The following is a 23,071-nucleotide window of genomic DNA, read 5'->3' on the forward strand; positions in this document are numbered from 1 at the left end:
TGACAGAGGGTCTGTGGAATTTTTAAAACATGGTTGGGGTGGTGGTGGGGGGTGGGGTGGTGGTGTGGGGGGGCCTCAGAAGCAAAAAGCTTGAGAACCCCTGTTGTAGATGGTACACACTGTAGCCACTTGCGCCGGTGGTGTAGGGAGTGAATGTTTAAGGTGGTGGATGGAGTGCTGATCAAATGGGCTGCTTTGTCCTGGATCGTGTTGAACTACTTGAGTGTTGTTGGAGCTGCACTCATCCAGGCAAGTGGAGCGTATTCCATCACACTCCTGACTTGTGCCTTGTAGATGGTGTAATAGCTTTGGGGAGTCAGGAGGTGAGACACTCGCTGCAAAATATCCAGCCTCTGACCTGCTCTTGTAGCCACGGTATTTATGTGGCTGGTCCAGTTAAGTTTGTGGTCAATGGTAACCTGTCCCCCCGCAAGATGTTGATGGTGGGGGATTCGATGATGGTAATGCCGTTGAAAGTCAAGGGGCGGTGGTTAGACTCTAGTTGGAGATAGTCATTTCCTGGCATTTGTGTGGTGTGAATGTTACTTCCCACTTATCAGCCCAAGCCTGGATGTTGTCCAGGTCTTGCTGCATGCGGGCACGGACTGCTTTATTATCTGAGGAGTTGTGAATGGAACTGAGCACTGCAATCACCAGACATCCTCACTTCTGACCTTATGATGGAGGGAGGGTAAATGCTGAAGATGGTTGGGCCTAGGACACTGCCCTGAAGAATGCCTTCAGCGATGTCCTGGGATGTCATCTTAGGATGATTGGCTTCCAACAACCACACTATCTTCCTTTGTGCTAGGTATGACTCCAGCCATTGGAGAGTTTTCCCCTGATCCCCATTTACTTCAATTTTACTAGGGCTCCTTGGTGCCACACTTGGTCAAATGCTGCCTTGATGTCAAGGGCAGTCACCCTCACCTCACCTCTGGAATTCAGCTCTTTTGTCCATATTTGGACCAAGGCTGTAATGAGATCTGGAGCCGAGTGGTCCTGGTGGACAACAAACTGAGCATCAGTGGCCAGGTTATTGGTAAGTAAGTGCTGCTTGATAACACCGTTGATGACACCTTCCATCACTTTGCTGATGATTGAGAGTAGGCTGATGGGACAGTAATTGGCCGGATTGGATTTGTCCTGTTTTTTCTGGACAGGACATACCTGGACAATTTTCCACTTTGTCGGGTAGGTGCCAGTATTGTAGATGCACTGGAACAGCTTGGCTAGAGACATGGCTAGTTCTGGAGCATAAGTCTTCACCACTACAGCTGGGATGTTGTCAGGGCCCATCACCTTTGCTGTATCCTTTGCACTCAGCCATTTCTTCATATCATGTGGAGTGAATCGAATTGGCTGAAGATTTGCACCTGTGATGGTGGGAACCTCAGGAGAAGGCCAAGGTGGATCATCCACTCAGCACTTCTGGCTGAGGATGGTTGCGAACACTTCAGCCTTGTCTTTTGCACTTAGGTGCTGGGCTCTGCCATCATTGAGGATGGGGATGTCCATGGAGCCTCCTCCTCCTGTTAGTTGTTTAATTGTCCACCATCATTCATGACTGGATGTGATAGGACTGCAGAGCTTTGATTAGATCCATTGGTTGTGGCATCGCTTAGTTCTATCTATAGCATGCTGCTTCCGCTATTTCGCATGCCTGGTGCTGCTGGCATTCTCTTTTACACTCATTGAACCAGGGTTGGTCGCTTGACTTGATAGTAAAGGTAGAATGAGAGCTATGCCAGGATATGAGGTTACAGATTGCGGTGGAATACAATTCCGCTGCTGCTGATAGCGCAAGCATCTCATGGATACCCAGTTTTGAGCTGCTAAATCTGTTCTCAATTTAGCACGGTCTTATTGCCTACACAACATGATGGAGGGTGTCCTCAGTGTGAAGACCGAACTTTGTCTCCGCAAGGACTGTGCAGTGGTCACTCTTACCAATACTGTCATGGACAGATGCATCTGCAACAGGTAAATTAGTGAGGATGAGGTCAAGCAGGTTTTCCCTTGTGTTCGACCTGCCGCAAGCCCAGTCTGGCAGCTATGTACTTCAGGACGCAGACAGCTCGATCAGTGCTACCGTACCCGATACAGCATATAAAGAGACCATTTGGGCTATTGTGGCTGTGCCTGCTCTTTGAAAGAGCTATCCAATAAGTCCCATTCCCCTGCCCTTTCACCGTAGCCCTGCAAATTTTTCTCCTTCAAATATTTATCTAATTCCCTTTTGAAAATTATTATTGTATCTGCTTCCAACACCCTATCAGGCAGTGCATCCTAGATCATAACAACTTGCTGATCCCGTTCTTTTGTCAATTACCATAAATCTGTGTCCTCTGGTTACCGACCCTTCTGCCACTGGAAACAGTTTCTCCTTACTCTATTAAAACTCTTCTTGATTTTGAACACCTCTATTAAATCTACCCTTAACCTTCTCTGCTCTAAGGAGAACAATCCCAGCTTCTCTAGTCTCTCCACTGAAGTCCCACATCCCTGGTACCATTCTAGTAAATCTTCTCTGTACCCTCTCTAAGGCCTCGACATCCTTCCTTAAAGTGTGGTGCTATACTCCAGCTGAGGCCTAACCAATGATTTATAAAGGTTTAGTGTAACTTCCTTGCTTTTGTACTCTATGCCTCTGTTTATAAGGCCAAGGATCCCGTCTGCTTTTTTAACAGCCTTCTGAACTTGTCCTGCCACCTTCAAAGATTTGTGTAAGTACACCCTGCACTCCCTTTAAAATTGTACCATTTAGTTTATTTTGCCTCTCATCATTCTTCCTACCAAAATGCATCACTTCACATTTCTCTGCGTTAAATTGCATCTGCCATGTGTCTGCCCATTTCACCAGTCTGTCTATGTCCTCCTGAAGTCTGTTACTATCCTCCTCACTGTTTACTACATTTCCGAGTTTCGTGTCATCTGCAAACTTTGAAATTATGCCCTGTATACTCAAGTCCTTGTCATTAATATATAGCAAAAAGAGCAGTGGTCCCAATACCAATGTCCCTGGGGGACACCACTGTATACTTCCTGCCAGTCTGAAAAACAACCGTTCACCACTATTCTCTGCTTTCTGTCCCTTAGCCAATTTCGTATCCATAAGAACATAAGAACATAAGAAGTAGGAGCAGGAGTAGGCCATACAGCCCCTCGGGCCTGCTCCGCCATTCAATAGGATCATGGCTGATCCGAACCTAGACTCACGTCCACTTCCCTGCCCTCTCCCCATAACCCTTAATTCCCTTATCAGCTAGGAAACTGTCCGTTTTAAATTTATTTAATGTTGCAGCTTCCACAGCTCTCTGAGGTAGCAAATTCCATAGATTTACTACCCTCTGAGTGAAGAAGTTTCTCCTCATCTCAGTTTTGAAAGGGCAGCCCCTTATTCTAAGATTATGCCCCCTAGTTCTAGTCTCACCCATCAGTGGAAACATCCTCCCCGCATCCACCCGATCAAGCCCCCTCACAATCTTATATGTTTCGATAAGATCGCCTCTCATTCTTCTTAATTCCAATAAGTAGAGGCCCAACCTACTCAACCTTTCCTCATAAGTCAACCCCATCATCTCCGGAATCAACCAAGTGAACCTTCTCTGAACTGCCTCGAGAGCAAGTATATCTTTTCTTAAATATGGAAACCAAAACTGTACGCAGTATTCCAGGTGTGGCCTCACCGGTACCCTGTATAACTGACCTGGGTTCGGAATGGTCATGGCCCTGTGGGTAGTGGAGCGGGCCCAGGGGCCGTGTAGCCTTGTTCTGCTCCTACTGTGTTCTAATTCTGTTAGATTTCAGGAGATGGTTTTATTCCTGTTCCTGGCTGGGGTGGAGATCGCCTTTACAGAAGGTAAGTACTGTAGAAAATATAGGGACAGAGTGATCTCCTGGAAGAATTTCGATCGCCTAGATGGGTCGGAGAGGAATTTCCCAGATTTTTTTCTCCCAAATTGGCCATTGGGTCTTTATCTGGTTTTTCGCCTCTCCCGGGAGATCACATGGGTTCGGGTGGATGCAGAGTGATAGAAGATTTGAGGTTAGGATCAGATCAGCCATGATCTTATTGAATGGTGGAGCAGGCTCGAGGGGCCGATTGGCCTACTCCTGCTCCTATTTCTTATGTTCTTATGTTCTTATGAAGCAAGACTTCCCTGCTTTTATACTCCATCCCCCTTGCAATAAAAGCTAAGATTCCATTGGCCTTCCTGATCACCTGCTGTACCTGCATACTAACCTTCTGTGTTTCATGCACCAAGACCCCCAGATCCCTTTGTACTGTAGCACTTTGTAGTTTCTTTCCATTTAGATAATAACTTGCTCTTTGATTTTTTCTGCCAAAGTGCATAGCCTCACACTTTCCAACATTATATTCCATCTGCCAAATTTCTGCCCACTCACTTAGCCTGTCTATGTCCTTTTGCAGGTTTTTTATGTCCTCCTCACTCACTGCTTTCCCTCCCATCTTTGCATCGTCGGCAAACTTGGATACGTTGCACTTGGTCCCCTCCTCCAAATCGTTAATATAGATTGTAAAGAGTTGGGGTCCCAGCACTGACCCCTGCGGAACACCACTAGTTACTGATTGCCAACCCGAGAATGAACCATTTATCCCAACTCTCTGTTTTCTGTTAGATAGCCAATCTTCCACCCATGCCAGTATATTACCCCCAATCCTGTGATTTTTTATCTTGTGCAGTAATCTTTTGTGTGGCACCTTGTCAAATCCAAGCTTCCACAGCCCTTTTAATCCCATGGGCTTCAGTTTTGCTAACAAGTCTTATGTGGTACTTTATCAAACGCCTTTTGAAAGTCCTTATGCACAACATCAACCACACCACCTCCATCAACCCTCTCCATTACTTCAGCAAAGAACTCAAGTTAGTCAGAGACGATTTGCCGTTAACAAATCCATGCTGGCTGTCATTTATTAACCCATATTTTTCCAAGTGACAATTAATTTTGTCTCAGATTATTGTCTCTAAAAGATCCCCCACCACCGATATTAGGCTGACTGGCTTGTAGTTGCTGTTTAAATGAGGTAAAGTGGCATTAGGCAGGGTAGCTGGCCAGCACTGGCATTGTGTGACCATGCTCTTACCATTATGAGCACCACAGTCAAACCAACTGAGCTAACCAGTTAAACTGTTTTGATGCTGTTGGTTGACAGATAAATGTTGAGCAGGACAGCAGGAGAACTCCCCTGCTCTTTGCTGAATACTGCCATGGGTCTTTTATTTTCACATGAACAGACAGAAGGGGTCTCGATTAATTGTCTTGTCCAAAAGGTGGCACCTCTGAAAATGCAGCACTCCCTCAGTACTGCACTGAAGTGTCATAATAGAGTGGGAGTGGGACCTGAACCCTAGACCTTCTCACTCAGGCAAAATCTGATCTAAGCTGACACAAGTAGTGGAGAAAATCAGACACCCTTCAAACTCAGCAGAAGCAATCATGTCAAGTGGTTTTTGCATGAAATATAGAGCCAAGGAAGTCTATTCAGCCTATCTTAGTTCATCCATCCCAGAAGAAACTGCAGTCTTCAGTGCTTCAGTAACTGTAACAGAATCTTAGAAATTACAAAACAGGTAGCAATTTGTGACATCACCCCTATGCTGGTGCTACTCTTTAAATCCCATACTCCACATGCCCTGACTTTTGTCACGACTCTCTTATGTGGCACATTATCAAAGATCTTCTGAAGGCCCCTGCAAACCACATCCACAGCATTGCCCTTGTCTACTTTTTCTGTTATTTATTCAAATAATTCAATAACATTGGTTTAGAAATCCATACTGACTATTTTTTATTATATTCTCAGTTCTAGATGTTTTGTTATTGATCTTTTAGCAAAGGTTCCAGTATCTTTCCTACCACTGACATTTAGCTAACGGGTCCATAGTTCCCTGGATTAGTTCTATCTCCCTTTTTGAAGATAGAGATTACATTTTCTTTTCACCAGTTCTCTGACACTATTCCTTTTTCTATTGAATTTTTATATATGGATATGGTTCAAATCCGGCCTCGGGTGACTGTCTGTGTGGAGTTTGCACATTCTCCCCGTGTTTGCGTGGGTTTCCTCCGGGTGCTCCGGTTTCCTCCCACAGTCCAAAGATGTGCGGGTTAGGTTGATTGGCCATGATAAAAATTGGCCCTTAGTGTTAGGGGGGATTAAATACGTGGGGTTACGGGGATAGGGCTTGGGTGGGATGGCTGTCGGTGTAGGGACCGGGTGCTAGGGTTTGGATGATCAGCCATGATCTCGTTGAATGGCGGAGCAGGCTCGAAGGGCCGAATGGCCTACTCCTGCTCCTATCTTCTATGTTTCTATGTTTCTATGTTTCTATGATATCTCTTCCATAGTTTATTTTAGTATTTGCAAGTGCAATCCATCTGGACCCGGGGATTTATCCTCATTAAGTTTGACGAGTTTGTTTCCTTTTTTCTATCTTAACTGTTATAATATCCCTCTTAACTTGTACTGTTGTCATGTCCTCTTTGATAGCCTCTTCAGTGGAGACAAATTATCTATTCAGTATCCCTGCTATTTCAGTATCATCTTCTGTGAGTTTATCTTCATAGAATCATAGAAATTTACAGCACAGTAAAGCGCCGGCCGACAAAGAACTATCCACCCTAATCCCACTTTCCAGCACTTGGTCCGTAGCCTTGTAGGTTATGGCACTTCAAGTGCATATCCAAGTACTTTTTAAATGTGATGAGGGTTTCTGCCTCTACCATCCTTTCAGGCAGTGAGTTCCAGACCCCCACGACTCTCTGGGTGAAAACATTTCTCCTCAACTCCCCTCTAATCCTTCTACCAATTACTTTAAATCTACACCCCCTGGCTATTGACCCTCCTGCTAAGGGAAATAGGTCCTTCCTATCCACTCTATCTAGGCCCCTCATAATTTTATACACCTCAATTAGGTCTCCAGTCAGCCTCCTCCATTCCAATGAAAACAACTCCAGCCTATCCAATCTTTCCTCATAGCTAAAATTCCCCAGCCCAGGCAAAATCCTCGTAAATCTCCTCTGCACCCACTTTAGTGCAGTCACGTCCTTCCTGTAATATGGTGACCAGAACTGCACGCAGTAATCTAGCTGCGGCCTAACTAGTGTTTTATATAGTTAAAGCATAACCTCCCTGTTCTTATATACTATGCCTTGGCTAATAAAGGCAAGTATCCCATATGTCTTCTTAACCACCTTATCTAACTGTCCTGCTACCTTCAGGGATCTGTGGACATGCACTCCAAGGTACCTCTGATCTTCTGCATTTCTCAGTGTCCGACCATTTATAGTGTATTCCCTTGCCTTGTTAGCCCTCCCCAAATGCATTACCTCACACTTCTCCAGATTGAATTCCATTTGACACTGTTCTGCCCACCTGACCAGTCCATTGATATCTTCCTGCAGTCTGCAGCCTTCTTCTTCGTTATCAACCACACAGCCAATTTTTGTATCATCTGCAAACTTCTTAATCATACTTCCTACATTCAAGTCCAAATCATTGATATATACTACAAAAAGCAGAGGGCCCACTACTGAGCCTTGCAGAACCCCACTGGAAACAGCCTTCCAGTCAAAAAACACCATTCGACCATTACCCTTTGTTTCCTGCCTCTGAGCCAATTTTGGATCCAACTTGCCACTTTGTCTTGGATCCCATGGGCTTTTACTTTCGTGACCAGTTTGCCATGCGGGACCTTATCAAAAGCCTTGCTAAAATCCATATAGACTACATCAAATACACTACCCTCATCGACCCTCCTTGTTGCCTCCTCAAAAAATTCAATCAAGTTCGTCAGACATGACCTTCCCTTGACAAATCCATGCTGACTGTCCCTGATTAATTCGTGTCTTTCTAAATGAAGATTTATCCTGTCCCTCAGAATTTTTTCCAATAACTTTCCCACCACCGAGGTTAGGCTGACTGGCCTATAATTACTCGGTCTATCCCTTTCTCCCTTTTTAAACAATGGTACCATGTTAGCAGTCCTCCAGTCCTCTGGCACCACACCTGTAGCCAGAGAGGATTGGAAAATGATGGTCAGAGCCGCTGCTATTTCCTCTCTTACTTCCCTTAACAGTCTGGGATACATTTCATCTGGGCCTAGGGATTTATCCACTTTCAAAGATGATAAACCCCTTAATACTTCCTCTTCCACTATGTTTATTTCATCCAATATTTCACACTCCTCCTCCCTGATTGCAATGTCTGCATCGTCCCTCTCTTTTGTGAAAACAGACGCAAAGTATTCATTAAGAACCATGCCCATGTCTTCCGCCTCCACACACAGGTTACCTTTGTGGTTCCTAATAGGCCCTACTCTTACTTTAGTTATCCTCTTGCTCTTAATGTATTTATAAAACATCTTTGGGTTTTCCTTGATTTTACTTGCCAATATTTTTCATGCCCTCGCTTTGCTTTCCTAATTTCCTTTTTAATTTCACCCCTGCACTTTCTATACTCTCAGCTTTCTGCAGTATTGAGTCTTCAGTATCTGTCATAAGCTTCCGTTTTTTCCTTTATCCTACCCTGTATGCCCCTTGACATCCAGGGAGCTCTAGATTTGTTAGTCCCACCCCTTTTCTTTAAGGGAACATACTTGCTCTGAACCCTCACTATCTCCTGCTTGAATGCCTCTCACTGCTCCGACACTGATTTACCTTCAAGTTTCTGTTTCCAGTCCAATTTGGCTAAATCACCTCTCAGCTTAGTAAGATTAACTTTTCCCCAATTGAGAACTTTTATTCCTGGTCTGTCCTTGTCCTCTTCCATAACTAAATCTAACTGAATTATGATCACTACCACCAATACGCTCTCCCACTGATACCCTTTCCAGCTGCCCAGCTTCATTCCCTAAAATTAGGTCCAGAACCGCTCCCTCTCTTGTTGGGCTTGCTATGTACTAGCTAAAAATATTCTCCTGAATGCATTTTAAGAATTCTACTCCCTCTATACCTTTCACAATAATTTTATCCCAGTTAATTGGCCAGATATTCCGATCTCTACGGGTGTGTACACGCTGTGTACACACCCGTAGGAACATCGGAAATGCCGGTTTCAGGCATGCGAAGCGCATGTGCTTAAAACCGGCATTTCTGATCTGTCAAGAAAGCTCTTGACAGATTGAACGCCTGCCCTAGAAAAGGGCCTCTGCAGGCGGTTGGTTCCGCTTTCTGGAGCACCTCCGCCCGCAGAAAACCCTTAGAATTCTTATGCCTGGTAAAAGCAAGCATAAGGCCTGCTTTTACCAGCATAAGATTTGAAAAAAGTAAAAAAAAATGTTTTCACTCATTTAAAAATACTTTCAAAAAAGTAAGTTTATTTTTAGCCCCGTAAAAAACTTTAATAATTTTTTTCAAAAAATAAAATTTTTGTTTAAAATATTTAACTTATTGTAATTTCAACTAATTTTAAAAATGTGATGTTTTTTAAATGTTATTTAATGTTTTAAAGTGTTTTTGGGGTGATCTCCATTCATATATTTGACAGGTCTATCTGTCAAGTGTATGAAGGGAGATTCCCTTCTCCTATTGGCTCCCCATGGCCCACGTGATCCCAGGGACGTTTGCGAACCGCATGCGCCTCTGGGATACGTGGATCCTGCACATTTCGAGTTGGAGAGGCCCAGGAGCGGAAGTGTCCGGACCTCGAGAGCCCTCAGGTAAGTACGTAGATTCTTTCCAGATCGGAGGCCTCCGCACGCAGGAAGCCTCCGATCGGAAAATACGGCCCAATATTAGGGAAGTTGAAATCCCCTACTATTACTGCCCTATTTTTGCACGTCTCAGAAATTTGCCTACATATTTGCTCTTCTATCTCCCTCTGACTGTTCAGAGGTCTATAGTACATACGAACATACATATTAGGACACTCCCAGCAGTGTGATTGTCCCTTTTTTGTTTTTCAGTTCAACCCATAGGGCCTCATTTGATGATCCTTCTAAGATATCCTCCTTCCTCACAGCTGTAATTGATTCTTTAATCAATATTGCAACCCCCTCCTTTTTTATCCCCCTCTCTATCTTGTCTGAAAACCCTGTAACCAGGAATATTGAGCTGCCATTCCTGCCCTTCTTTAGCCATGTCTTAGTAATAGTTATGTCATACTCCCACGTGTCTATCTGTGCCCTCAGCTCATCTGCTTTATTCCCTGGACACCTTGGCCTAGAAATTCAGTTGGTTGCGCCAGCCGGTAGCGCCTTAGGAGGAGTAGATGTCGGGCACTAGGCGGCTAGCGGCCGGCCGCAGCGTGATCTGCGCCTCGCCCCAACTTCACTCAAGATTTAGCGGCGGCGCAAAGTCTTTGCGCGCGCTCAGCTGCGCGCGCAGATCCTGACGTCATTTCCTCGTGCAACGCCCTTTGTGCGCCCCAAACCGGAAATTCAGTCGCTTCGCCCCATTGTACGCTTGGCGCCCCTAGCGTCTGTTACAGTGGAATGGTGCTCAGTCGATGCGGGGCACGGGGGGCGCAAATTAAAGGGCACTCCTCCTGAACTATAAAAGGCTGCCATTTCGCAGCACTCCTTCTTGAGAGACGGATCTTTGCAGAGAGACCAAGGTAGAGAGCTTTCTGCTTTGGCTCATCACTCGGACCGGTACTTGTGGCTTCAAGCCACAGCTTTCCACTTGTCTTTGCCTTCATTGACATCTCATTGTTTGCCAGCATATTATGAGGGCTGCAATGGGTGTAAACGCTGGCTTTCTCAATTACATCCAAAGGGCTCACAGACGTCATGAGAGAGTGGCAGCCCTGGCTAGATGGAGAGGGGGCAACAGGCGTCGGCAAAGGAGGCCTTACCCACCCAGGGTATACCGCCAGCAGTTCTCCTATCTCAACATGTCTGAAGAGCAGTGTGTTCGGAGGCTGCAATTCCGAAGGGAGGTGGTCACAGAGATCTGCCACCTGCTTGGCGGTGATCTGCAGCCACAGCTGAGGTGCAGGACGTCTCTGTCGGTGGCAGTGAAGGTGACGGTGGCTCTCAACTTCTATGCCACCGGCTCCTTCCAATCCACTGCTGGGGACATTGCCAACATCTCCCAGTTCGCCGTGCATTGCTGCATCCGCCAGGTCACCAATGCCCTTTTCCAAAGGAGACGTCAGTTCATCTCCTTCTCCATGGCCCTTGCCAAGCAGCAACAGCGTGCAATGGGCTTTGCAGCATTCGCGGGCTTCCCCATGGTGCAGGGCGCCATTGACTGCACGCATGTGGCTTTGCGGGCACCTCTGGAGAATGCCGAGGATTACCGCAACCGGAAGGGCTACCATTCGCTGAACGTCCAGCTGGTGTGTGACCACAGGCAGCTCAACCTAGCTGTCAATGCCCGCTTTCCAGGCAGCAGCCACGATGCCTTCATCCTGCGACAGACTTCTGTGGCAGACATGTTCCAGGCACAGCCTCACCCACGAGGATGGCTTATCGGGGACAAAGGCTATCCTTTGTGTACCTGGCTGATGACCCCGCTCTGTGCGCCCAGCACCCCTGCTGAAGAGGGATACAACGATAGCCATCAAGCGACCAGGAACATCATCGAACAAACAATCGGCGTCCTGAAGCAACGGTTCCGCTGTCTGGATCGTTCCGGTGGAGCCCTACAATATTCGCCGGAGCGAGTCTCCCATTTCGTGGTCGTTTGCTGCATGCTGCACAACCTGGCTATCCGCAGGACTCAGCCACTGCCACCAGAGATTGGAGGACCACCTCAGGAGGAGGAGGAGGACCAGCACAGGAGGGAGGCAGAAAGTGCAAGGGCCGCCCGTCGCCGGCTTATTGAACGTCAGTTCTAGGCCCCCTCTCAGGGAATGGCTTGTGCCAATGTCAGCAGATGAATGTAGCCGCTCCACAAGCCCTCAGCCGAGCAGGCCAACCAGGACTTAACCAAAAAACCATGCACAGTGCAATTTAACAACAATAATTTATTGCAAACCTCTGCCCTTCCCACATTACATCCTCATGTGGAGAAGCCCCCTCCAAAAACACAAAACTACCAGTCTCGGCCTTACAAAAAGAAAGAAAGACACCAGTCTCGGCCTTACAAAAACACAACAGGCATTTGAGCATACCTTCTACTTTTTGCCCTGCAAGGGCGATGCCTTTCGCATCCTTGCCTGGCCCCTGCCCGCCCTGCAGCTCCTCCTCAATGGGAGCCCAGTGGCTGCAGCAAGGCTGGGGGAAGGCTGCTGAGGGGCAGATGGCGTGACGGCAGATGCCCTTGGGGGTCGGCCTGCACCAGCTCTGGCCTTGGAGTGGCTGGCTGCTGACTGCTCCAACTCTGGCTGGGCGGCAGCAGTCTGCCCAGCGGCTCGTGGCAGCTGCAATGGCGGAGTGGCGGTGTCGGCTGCAGGAATGGTGCCAACCTGGCAGATCGCAGGTGCTCGCTGGTCGCCTGATACAGTGGCACTCGCACGGGCCAGCACTGCAGCATGTGCAGCAAACAGCTGAAGGACAGACTGCTGGGCTGCTGCTGCGCGGCGGGTGCCGTGGCGATGCCTGGCTGATCCAGCGAGGGTGGCAGCAGTTAGTGCCCGTGTGGCCCTGGTCTGTGTCCGCATGACAGCAGCCAGTGAATGGACGGCACGACTGAGCACTTGGCTCGAAGCCGCCTGTGCTGCCGCGAAGTCCTGCAGACTCCTGGCCTGTGCTGCTCCAAATTGCTGCACACTCCTTGACAAAGACTCAATGGAGTCAGGCATCCTTGCCACTGCAGCCATGAGCTCATTGTGCCTGCGCTCAGCCTGGACGGCCATTTCCTCCAGGAGCCGCACCTCCTCTGCGCTCACCGTCGCAGGACTGGAGGCCGCACTCACCCTCTGGGGAGAAGTCCGCCGAGCTTCCCCACCCCTCCGCCGTTGCTGCAGGCCGCTGGGCCCCGGAGCTTCACTCTCCTCCGACCCTTCCCCCCGGCTCCCCTCCAGGGAAGACGTGTCCCCTACATCACCATGGGCTGGCGCGGCTGAGGGTGGCACTGATGGGCCGGCTTCCTCTTCCTCCTCCTCGTCTTCCGAAGGGCTGACAGTGGCAGCTTGAGGGCCTGCCTCCTCACCTGACGATTTACCATCTGAAAGCAGGAAGGCACAAGAGTAGCTTTAGAGTGAGGACAGGGCGGCAGCGAGGGAGGCATGAGTGCTGCCATTCACCGCATTGGTCGGACAGTGGCAAAGGATGCTGATCTCATGCGCAAGTGGAACGAGAGAGGTCCAAAAGGTGATGCCCTTACCATTGGTGCCCAGAACAGGGTCGGCATCTCCACTGGCGACGGGGCCAATCAGCCGGCCTGCCATAATGCGCTCCACATGCTGGTCGAGGTCGGAGAGCTCTTTGAGGTCAGGACGGCCTCCCCCGGTCTCAGTTCGGTTGCGCTGGTTGTGCGCCACCTTGGCCTGCAAGAGAAAGGACGGCCTCTAAGTACAGTGTGAAGCCCTGATCTTGTCTGCACTGCCTCCCATGGTCGAATAGCTTGTACAGTGTGTAGCCCTGATCTTGTCTGCAATGCCTCCCATGGTCGAATAGCTTGTACAGTGTGTAAAGTGCTGAATGTGCAAGTGATTTTCATGCCAGTCCCATAGCTGCTGGATGAGGGCTGGCCATTAGGGCTTTCATGTCCCTTTGCCCATAAAGTGAGGTGCACATGCAAGGATGAGGAGGACACTGGAAAGGGTACTCACCCTGACAACCCGAGTGAGGTCGTTGAACTTCTTCCGGCATTGCACAGGAGTCCTGGCAACCACGCTGTTGGAAGACACCCTGTTGGAGACCTCCCTCCAGGCTTTCCGGTAGGCGCTGGGCAGCGGCCTCTTGCCACCTTCTGGGAACAGAACATGGCGCCTGCGCTCCACTCCGCCAACCAGCAGCCTCAGGTCACCATCGCTGAAGCGCTGCGCTCTCTCCCTGGCCTTCTCCATAGCCCTGGGCATTGTGCAGGTGAAGCTGAAGTGGTCAGGCCTAGGTTGAGGGCTGCAGTGTGCAGGGCGTGGCAGGCAAACAAATCGACCCTCCCCCTTTAAGAGCTGACCGGCGCCAGAGTGTCTGCCGTCAATCAAGAACTCGCCGCACCGGCGCTGCGCCAGCCTCGGGGGTATCGCTCAGCAACGCCGGCTTAGCACCTAAAGATAGTCGTGCATCGCCTGTTTTAGCGCAGCAGCAACCTCTTGGGGCGATGCGACTGAATATCGGCGAAGGGGGCGCGACTTTGCGCCGGGCGCAAACTTTAGCGGCCGCCCGACTTTAGCGCCCCAAAAGTGGCTATACTGAATTTCTAGGCCCTTGTGTTGAAGTATATACCATTTAGCACTGCCAAACTCCCTTGTTGTCTATTTTCTAGCCTTTGTTTCCTCTGTCTTCCAAACTCGCTTACTAATTTTCTGCCTACCATTTCCAGCTTTACTTTTCTCTCTTCTGAATCCACTCTCAGGTTCCCATCCCCCTGCCAGGCTATGTTAAACCCTCCCCAACAGCACTAGCAAACCCCGCCATGAGGATATTGGTCCCAATCCTGTTGAGGTGCAACTTGTCCAGCTTGTACAGGTCCCACCTCCCCCAGAAACAGTCTCAATGCCTCAGGAATCTAAAGCCCTCCCTCCTGCACCATCTCTCCAGCCACTCATTCATCTGCTCTATCCTCCTGTTTCTGTACTCACTAGCACGTGGCACTGGGAGTAATCCTGAGATTACTACCTTTGAGGTCCTGCTTTTTAATCTCTTTCCTAGCTCCCTAAAATCTGCCTGCAGGACCTCATCCCTCTTTCTACCTATGTCGTTGGTACCGATGTGAACCATGACCTCTGGCTGTTCACCCTCCCCCCTCAGAATGTCCTGCAGCCGTTCAGTGACATCCTTGACCCTGGCACCATGGAGTCAACATACCATACTGAAGTCACGTCTGCGGCTGCAGAAATGCCTGTCTATTCCCCTAACTATCGAATCCCCTACCACTATTGCTCTTCCACTCTTCTTCCTCCCCACCTGTGCAGCTGAGCCACCCATGGTGCCGTGGACTTGGCTCTGGCTGCACTCCCCAGAGGAACCATTGCCCTCACCAGTATCCAGAACTGAATACTGGTTAGCGAGCGAGATGCACTCAGGGGACTCCTGCACTACCTGCCCGGCCCTCCTCTTCTGTCTGGCAGTCACCCATTCTCTCTCTGCCTGCACACTCTTAAGCTGTGGGGTGACCACTTCCAGAAACATGCTATCCACGTAACTCCCAGCCTCGTGGATGCACTGCAGAGACTCCAGCCACCGCTCAAGCTCCAAAACCCGGAGCTCGAGCTGCTGTAGCTGACGACACTTCCCACACACATGGTCATCCAGGCCACAAGATGTGTCCAGGACTTCCCACATGGCACAGGATGTGCATTCCATGGGACTGAGCTGCCCTGCCATGCCTTTACTTTATAGACTACTAGCTGGGGGTGCCCGGCGTTGCCAGGGCTTTTTTGGGCCTGGTCGATGTCTGGGCCGGGAGCCTGGGACTGCATTTGGCCTGTCGGCAGTTGGAGAAGCCTAGGCCCCGGGGCCTCGGGTATTTTCCACTGTTTTTTAACCTAAACATTTCTAGCTTTTAATAACTTCAAAGATGAAAGTTAAAGTACTTATAAAACATTTTTGGTAAATCTTATTTTTTTTGAAAAAGATACTGACCTCGATTACCATATTTTTAGCTTCATGCCCAGCTGGTGTGTAATGGCTGCCAGATCCCTGAGCTGAGAATGATTAGTCGTGCCCACACATGCACCGATTGGTCAACCATCAGGTGACTGAACTGTAGGATTGGTCAATCATGATGTCACAGGATTGGTCAACCTTCACGTCACTGAATGCTAATGAGTGGATAATGAGTGGAATTTTGAAGGTTTTTGAAGGGTTTTTGTATACTGCCTGAACAATTTTTGTCTGAGCAAAAAGTAAATATGCTTATGAGGTTTCGATAATCATAAGCTTTCTTTTGATATAACACATGTGTTGGTACGCTCTATAACTTTTGATTGTATAGCCGGACAGACAGAAAGACAGACAGAAAGACAGACAGAAAGAAAGACTGTTTTATATATATATATAGATTAACTATTAACTAGAAACACTTACCAACTACTTACCAATCAGCTCCTTCCCTTGTGTCGAAGTCACTTTTTAATTCTGACCACACTCTTTCCAATTCTGCCTTTGCTGAGTCGCTCCCGCTCAGGTCCACTGCCTCCGCTCCTCTCACGCTGTTTATAGCGCTGCTGAGCCCGCTCCTCTCGTGCTGTTTATAACGCTGCTGCCTCCGCTCCTCTCTCTGCTCCTCTCGTGATGTTTATAGTGCCGCTGCCTCTGCTCTGCTCACCGCTCCTCCCCTCACGCTGTTTATAGCGCAGCTGAGCCTGCTCATCTCTTAGTGGCCCTATCCCCATTTTAACTCTCATTTTGTTACTTAGATGCCCATAGAATACTTTACTATTTCTTTTTATATTTGTTGATATTTTTATTTCATATTCCCTCTTTGCCTTGCTAATTGTGTTTTTAACCTCTTTCCTAATATCATCATATTCTCTTTTGTCATCCTTTCCTTTATTGATTATATACTTTGCGTATGCCTTTTTCTTCAGATTCAATTTTATCCTACTTCTGTTTATCCATAGCATTTCATTCTTGGCTAGTTTGCTCTTTTTTTAGTGGAACACATTCTTCGCCACCAAATCACAAGGGAACTCTCTAACACCTCTCCTTTTTATTCCAAACACAGTCAGCTTTTGTTTGCTGCCTTCACAGCAGGTACCAACAGCATTCTGTTCTCATGGTAGCAATTGCAAAACAAGGAAGTCCTCTGATAATTCCTTTCTTACTTCACACTTCAACCACTTGCTTTCCATTGAACACTGCCTTGTCCTGCTTGCAACTTGTAACTTCTCACTCTCAGCATATGCACTACATGAAGAAGTCCCACAAGTACATATTCCTCTTCAATAGCACTCAGCAACACTCTCCCTCTCTTTCTGCAGGAAAAAAATGGCTCACACTAGGGAGAGGAGCAAGAGTGAGGGAGGACCATTGAACATCCAGGCCCTAAGCGAAATGGAGCAGATAGCCTGGAGATTGTTCAACCAGCTTCACAACATTATGCTGCATAGTGAAGTCTCTCAACTCCTACTGTACAGCCTCTCAGTGCCATGCTAAGGCAATCTTTGAGCCTGTACAACCTATGGGCTGAGTAAAGTGAAAGGAATGTTGAGAAGAACTATACTCACACTTGCTGCTTTTGTGAGGTTGTTGAACCTCTTCCGTCCTGGGGGTGATGCTGCTGGCACTAATCCACTCAGCCAGCTCTGTCCAGTCCTGCTAGATAGTTGCCCTGGGGATGCTCCTGCAGGTGCTGGGAAACAGTACCTTTCTTCTTGACCTGACCTCCTCCATGAGGATCTCTGAGCAGACATTGGAAAACCTGGGGCCAGCTCTGTGAATTGTTACAGCAACAACAATTCTGTCCACATTGTTGAAAACAGAAATCTGCATCAGGAAATGAAATCTCACCTTAAGAGGTGCATTCCTTTTCAAGATTGAAGATATCAATGGACAGGTCAGGTAGGCAGAAAACTGCAACTGGAATTCAATCTGGAGAAGTGTGAGGTAATGCATTTGGGGAGGGCTAACAAGGCAAGGAAATACACAATAAATGGTAGGATACTGAGAAATGTAGAGGAACAGAGGGACCTTGGAGTGCATGTCCACAGATCCCTGAAGGTAGCAGGACAGGTGGTTAAGAAAGCATACGGGATACTTTCCTTTATTAGCTGAGGCATAGAATATAAGAGCAGAGAAGTTATGCTAGAACTGTATAAAATATTTGTTAGGCCACAGCTAGAGTACTGTGTACAGTTCTGGTCACCACATTACAGGAAAGATGTGATTGCACTAGAGAGGGCACAGAGGAGATTTACGAGGATGTTGACAGGACTGGAGAATTTTAGCTATGAGGAAAGATTGGATAGGCTGGGGTTGTTTTCTTTGGAACAGAGGAGGCCGAGTGGAGACTTAATTGAGGTGTATAAAATTGAGGGGCCTAGATAGAAAGGATGTATTTCCCTTAGCAGAGAGGTCAATAACCAGGGGGCATAGATTTAAAGTAATTGGAAGAAGGATTAGAGGGGAGTTGAAGAGAACCTTTTTCACCCAGAGGGTGATGGGGATCTGGAACTCACTGCCTGAAAGAATGGTAGAGGCAGAAACCCTCATCACATTTAAAAAGTACTTGGATATGCACTTGAAGTGCCATAAACTGCAAGGCTACGAACCAAGAGCAGGAAAGTGGGATTAGGCGGGATAGCTCTTTTGAACGGTGCAGACAAGATGGGCCAAATGGCCTACTTCTCTGCTTTAAATGTCTATGATTCCCGCTTTAAATAGGCGTTGGGTGATCCACCAGCAATTGCACCGTGACAATGAGCGGGCTGCCTGTCTTGTGAGCAAGGAGGCAGCCTATAAATCCTATCACAATGACAATTGGGAATTAAAATAACCCAGGACTCACACTGGCAACATCATGGGAGCTTGCCACTCTTCCCGCTCTCCGCCTGCTCAATTCCTACCCTGAATTAAAATTGAGCCTCTACCCTGTAGGATTCTCAAATTTCCCACACCTCCCAAGTTATTAATAAGGGACCCTGAAGGACAAGTTATTAGTAAGGGTACCCTAAAGGGAATGGCTTTTGGTCTTCATGGAAAAACCTGCAAGGTTAAAGCAGGACCCTGCAAACAGCATGTCAAGTTCAAAACCTTAAAACCTGACATGCCTGGGCCTGTGGGAGACAGCTTTGATTTGTTATTTCAAACCAGACAGCTAAAGGAGACAGAACATGCATTCTCCCCTTTAAAACAAATCAACTCAGGAAATGACTTAATCTTGCACAAACCTAAAGCCCATCAAGACTATGCATATATAATCGCTTACAGTTTGAACTAGCTACCAAGCCAGGAAGATACAGATTTACATTATGCATAACAAACACCGAGACATTAAAAACCATTAAGCAACGGGACAACCGCCCAAAAATCAGTTATGGTGAACGACTATAATCACCTTAACAACAAAGAACTAGCCCTGATTTGGCGCGCAGATAACAAACTCAAAACCAGTATAATTGTAGGCCCACCAGTAACCAAAAGAAAGAAAAGGCATCACACAGAGGCAGAAGCTTGCAGGACACAGGGGCATTCAACTGGAAGGCTCGTGGAACATCACAGCGAGGGGATATGGTGGGGCAGGCTCAACTGAAAACAACAAGGCCGCAGCCGCAGCCCGACACGAGGACCGACCACGAGCACCGCGGTAACAAAGGGCCATGTAAACCATACCTTCAGATCATTACCACTACACAGGTAATGATCTAGGCCACCGCGACCGAGCCGACACTGAAGACCGCCAACCGAACCCCAGCCACAACAAAACTCGACGACCAGACCACCACCAGAAGAACAAAACCCGAAGTTTTCCACTCTACAAGCTAAAGTACCCAATAAAAACTTTATTCCCTATTTCTAACTGTTCTGGACATTTTACATGCAGATAGCACCCTCTGGTGGTAGCTATTGTATAGCAGTGATGTTCTGGACTGATGAACCATTTTATATGCAGATAGCACCCTCTGGTGGTGGTTATCATGTTTGCAGTTTGTATGAAGCAGAGGTCATTTGACCTTTCTACCTTTCTTCCTGTGAGAGGTCATTTGACCTCTCTACCTTTCTTCCTGTGTGACCCAGGAAGTGAAATCCCAGGAAGTGGAATTCCAGGAAGAACCTGAACTGAGTAATGGAGAATTCCATGAGGGTTTCACAATCCAATGTAATCTGATTTCATATGTTAGGCCAAGCGCAATATCTGTGAGTATCTTTGTTTGTTAGCATAATAGCAACGTTGTCAGAGTAGTATTTTGATAACACTATGTTTATAAAAGGTTAATATTTGATAGTTACAGAAGTGAGTCCAAATGTTAGTTAGTTATACAATTAGTCTATTCTACTGTTGTAAATATGTTTATATCTTATGTAATATCGAATGTATAGTACTCAGTTTATGTGCAAAACATACTTTTTCTTTGTTTACAGTTTCACAAATTTGTTCAAGTAAAGCTTCAAACAGCAAACGGCTTCACAAAGAATTAGTTTGAATAAGTGTTTAACTTGCTGGATAACTAGATAGGAGCACGTCTAGCGCGGCCAGTACACTAATGAAGGAAAGAAGGTACTTACCCAGACAAATCCACAACCGCGCCCTTACCGCATCTGCGGACTCCACCCAACTGAAGAACCTTTGCAGATTCTAAGACTGGGACCATGTGGCGACGGCAGGCCCCAAAGGACACAAAGAGCAAACCCCAAAAACGCAACCGGCTTAACTGACAGGATTCGAACTGTCAAGAAACCCCTATTGGTGAGCATAATCCCTGGCCCCTTTTAGTACAATTTAGTTAGGTATTGGGGGTGGGACAAGGGTAGGGGGATTATTAATGTGATTTTCCCTCATTGTGCCGTGTGTTCCCCATTCTTAATTAAGTGTACTCTTGAATGTCTGTAACTACTCCAATAATCTAAGTGTGTAATTTTATTGTGACTCTAATAAACACAGTGTTCTTGTACCAAACCAGTTGTCTACTCCAATTTTGTATCGCAGCCTGTACCTAAGTCCGGAGTCTAGAACCCAGGGGTGTGGGAGCAATTCGAACCGCTCAAAACAGTCAGGGGAAAAGCTGACTCCACACACCACCCCCTACAGAATGGTGACCGCGGCAGGACTCCGGCATCAGGGGTGCGATACAGTAGACACTGATTCGGAAGAGCAAACTGTAATGGAAGATAGGATTTCAAATTATGTCTTCAGTAAGGTGAATATCACTAAGAAGTGGATCACTAATCTGTTAAAAGCTGGGCGTCCAGTAGATGCTGCAGCTAAATGGATAGAAGGGAAGGATCATAAGAAATCCATAGAAAAGGCAGTCTGGCTGATGTGCTTCAAGAAACAGATCCAGCTTTTGGACAGGCTCGTTGAAACACAGGCAGCCGAGATACGGGAGTCAGCCCTGGAAGTCCAAACAAGAACTCTAGCAGGGGAGAAGGTACCGGCAGGATTGCAGGCTCTGAACCAGGAAAGGGTGCAGTTAATGGGGGAGCATAAGGCCAGGCAGGAATATTTACAGTGTCAGGTCACTGAGGCCAAGAACAATGAGCTGAGGTTGCGGGAAAAGAATGCCCGCCTAGCAAGACAAGTAAGAGAGCAGGAGGAGAAAGTAAGAGACATAAAGGCAGCCTGTAAGATAGCGAGCGCACAGGGGTTTGAAGATGCAGATCATGGCCCCTGTCAGGAACAGATAGAGAATCTGAGCCTTGCTCTAAGGAAGGCAAAAAGGCCTCATAAGCCCGAGTGCAGCCCAGGTCGACTTTACAGGGAACGAGAAGAGAATGGTTCAGACACCACGGGTAGTGCCAAGGGACGACCCGGTTGAGCAGTAGGAGGACCCACGACCACCACCCATAGCGCCAGGTTTCAGCGAGATTTGGCAGCAAGGGGGGGGGGTGGAGTTAGGGGTAGAAGCTGAGGTGGAAAAACCCCCGCAAGAGAAGCTGGGACCGGGGCCAATGTGCCCGGCCCGGCAGCGAAGGTTTGGCCCACCCGCTGATGAAGGAGAGGAGGGACCCCTCCAAAACCAGTTCGTAGTTCCCTACGGCACCCAACAGCCTAGGGCCATGGTAAGCCATATACCAAAACTCACAGAGAATGGGGACCCCTTGGTCCACTTCAGGGAAGTGGAACAGGCAGCCAGCATCAACAAGTGCGATGATGCCGAACAGGCCAAAATGCTGCTATTCTCCCTGGAGAGTAAGCTCCTCCAGTCCCTCTCTGACCAGTATAAGAGGGGACAGTGCGAGTATGGGGAGCTCAGGGAGGAAGTTCTTGAGGCCATGGGGATGAATGAGGGAAGTCCTTTCTCCCGAGTGGTGAAGACAGTGCAGCTTGCAGGGGAAACCCCGCAGGCTTTCGCAGACAGGTTGTGGCCGGTGTATAGGAGTGCCTGTACTGGGGCACCTAACCGGGCTAACCTGGACAGGATCAGCTGGCCCACTGGCTTCGTTGCCTGGTGGCAAACAGCTTGCCACAGGTCAGGGCCAAGGCAGGAATGTGGTTTAACCCAAAGCATCCCCTGACTACCGAACTGATGGTGATCAGACAATTGACCCTAGCTTACTGGAATGGTAAGGGAACCGATGCACACCCACCCAAGGGGAAGGTGCATGAAATGAAACCTGGCCAGGGTAGGAAGGAGTGGCATCAGGAAGGGAATAACCCCTCCAACACAAAGCTTAACTGTTATGGGTGTGGGAAGGATGGACACTGGAGGAAGGAGAGTAGAAATCCCTGGAAGGATAACAAGGGAAAGAATTCCTCAGCCCCAGCCCAAAAGACAGAGACAGGAATCCCTGCCGCCACGGTCGAGTCCTTTTTGGACGCAATGAGGACCCTATTGACTGGCCCAGGGAAGGTAGCAGCCACTACTGGTGCTCTGACCCCATCCGCCCCATCCAACCCACAGCCCTGACTAGAGCCAGTGCATCCTGTTTACCTGTGTTCCCTTAAGTACGACTTATGGAAGAGACCCCTCATTGAGATGAAGGTAGAAGAGGTGAAAGGGACCTATCTGTTGGACATGGGGGCATCATGCACCGTGATCCATTCAGCTAACCCCACCACCTCACCTCTATCTAACGGGGTCCCATACAGTCTGTCGGGATTCACAGGTAAGGAACAGGCAGGCTCCTTTTCCATCCCGCTGTCCATTCGCTTGGGAACACTCCGCTTGAAAGGATTCGCAAATTTCATGTCTCCCCCGAGGATTTACTTTTGGTTTATTAAAGGAACCCTGGTTGGACTGAGTTTAAAATCCAGGGCACAACAAGATGGCTGCAGTCAGCCTCATGGCCAAAGCCTGTAAGTTTCAGTTTGGACTGACAGCTTGTATTCTGATGACTGTGAGAAGGAACTTTCCAGAACTTGAATGCAGACAGACCTTCTGCATTTATGCATT

At 48.0% G+C, this 23,071-nt stretch overlaps 1 long non-coding RNA gene across 1 annotated transcript in view; it reads left to right on the top strand.

The window, feature by feature from the left end:
• LOC147115748 (uncharacterized) overlaps nucleotides 1-20,419 on the top strand; it is a 32,023-nt gene extending 11,604 nt beyond the window's left edge. The window contains exon 3 of the long non-coding RNA XR_015078680.1: nucleotides 20,100-20,419. This is a non-coding gene — a long non-coding RNA (uncharacterized LOC147115748). The remainder of the gene's footprint in view (nucleotides 1-20,099) is intronic.
• The last annotated feature ends 2,652 nt before the right edge of the window (nucleotides 20,420-23,071 follow it).

This window comes from Somniosus microcephalus, chromosome 6, assembly GCF_052327205.1.
Source record: "Somniosus microcephalus isolate GS21.2 chromosome 6, FLI_Smic_1.0, whole genome shotgun sequence".
Classification (NCBI taxonomy): Eukaryota; Metazoa; Chordata; class Chondrichthyes; order Squaliformes; family Somniosidae; genus Somniosus; species Somniosus microcephalus.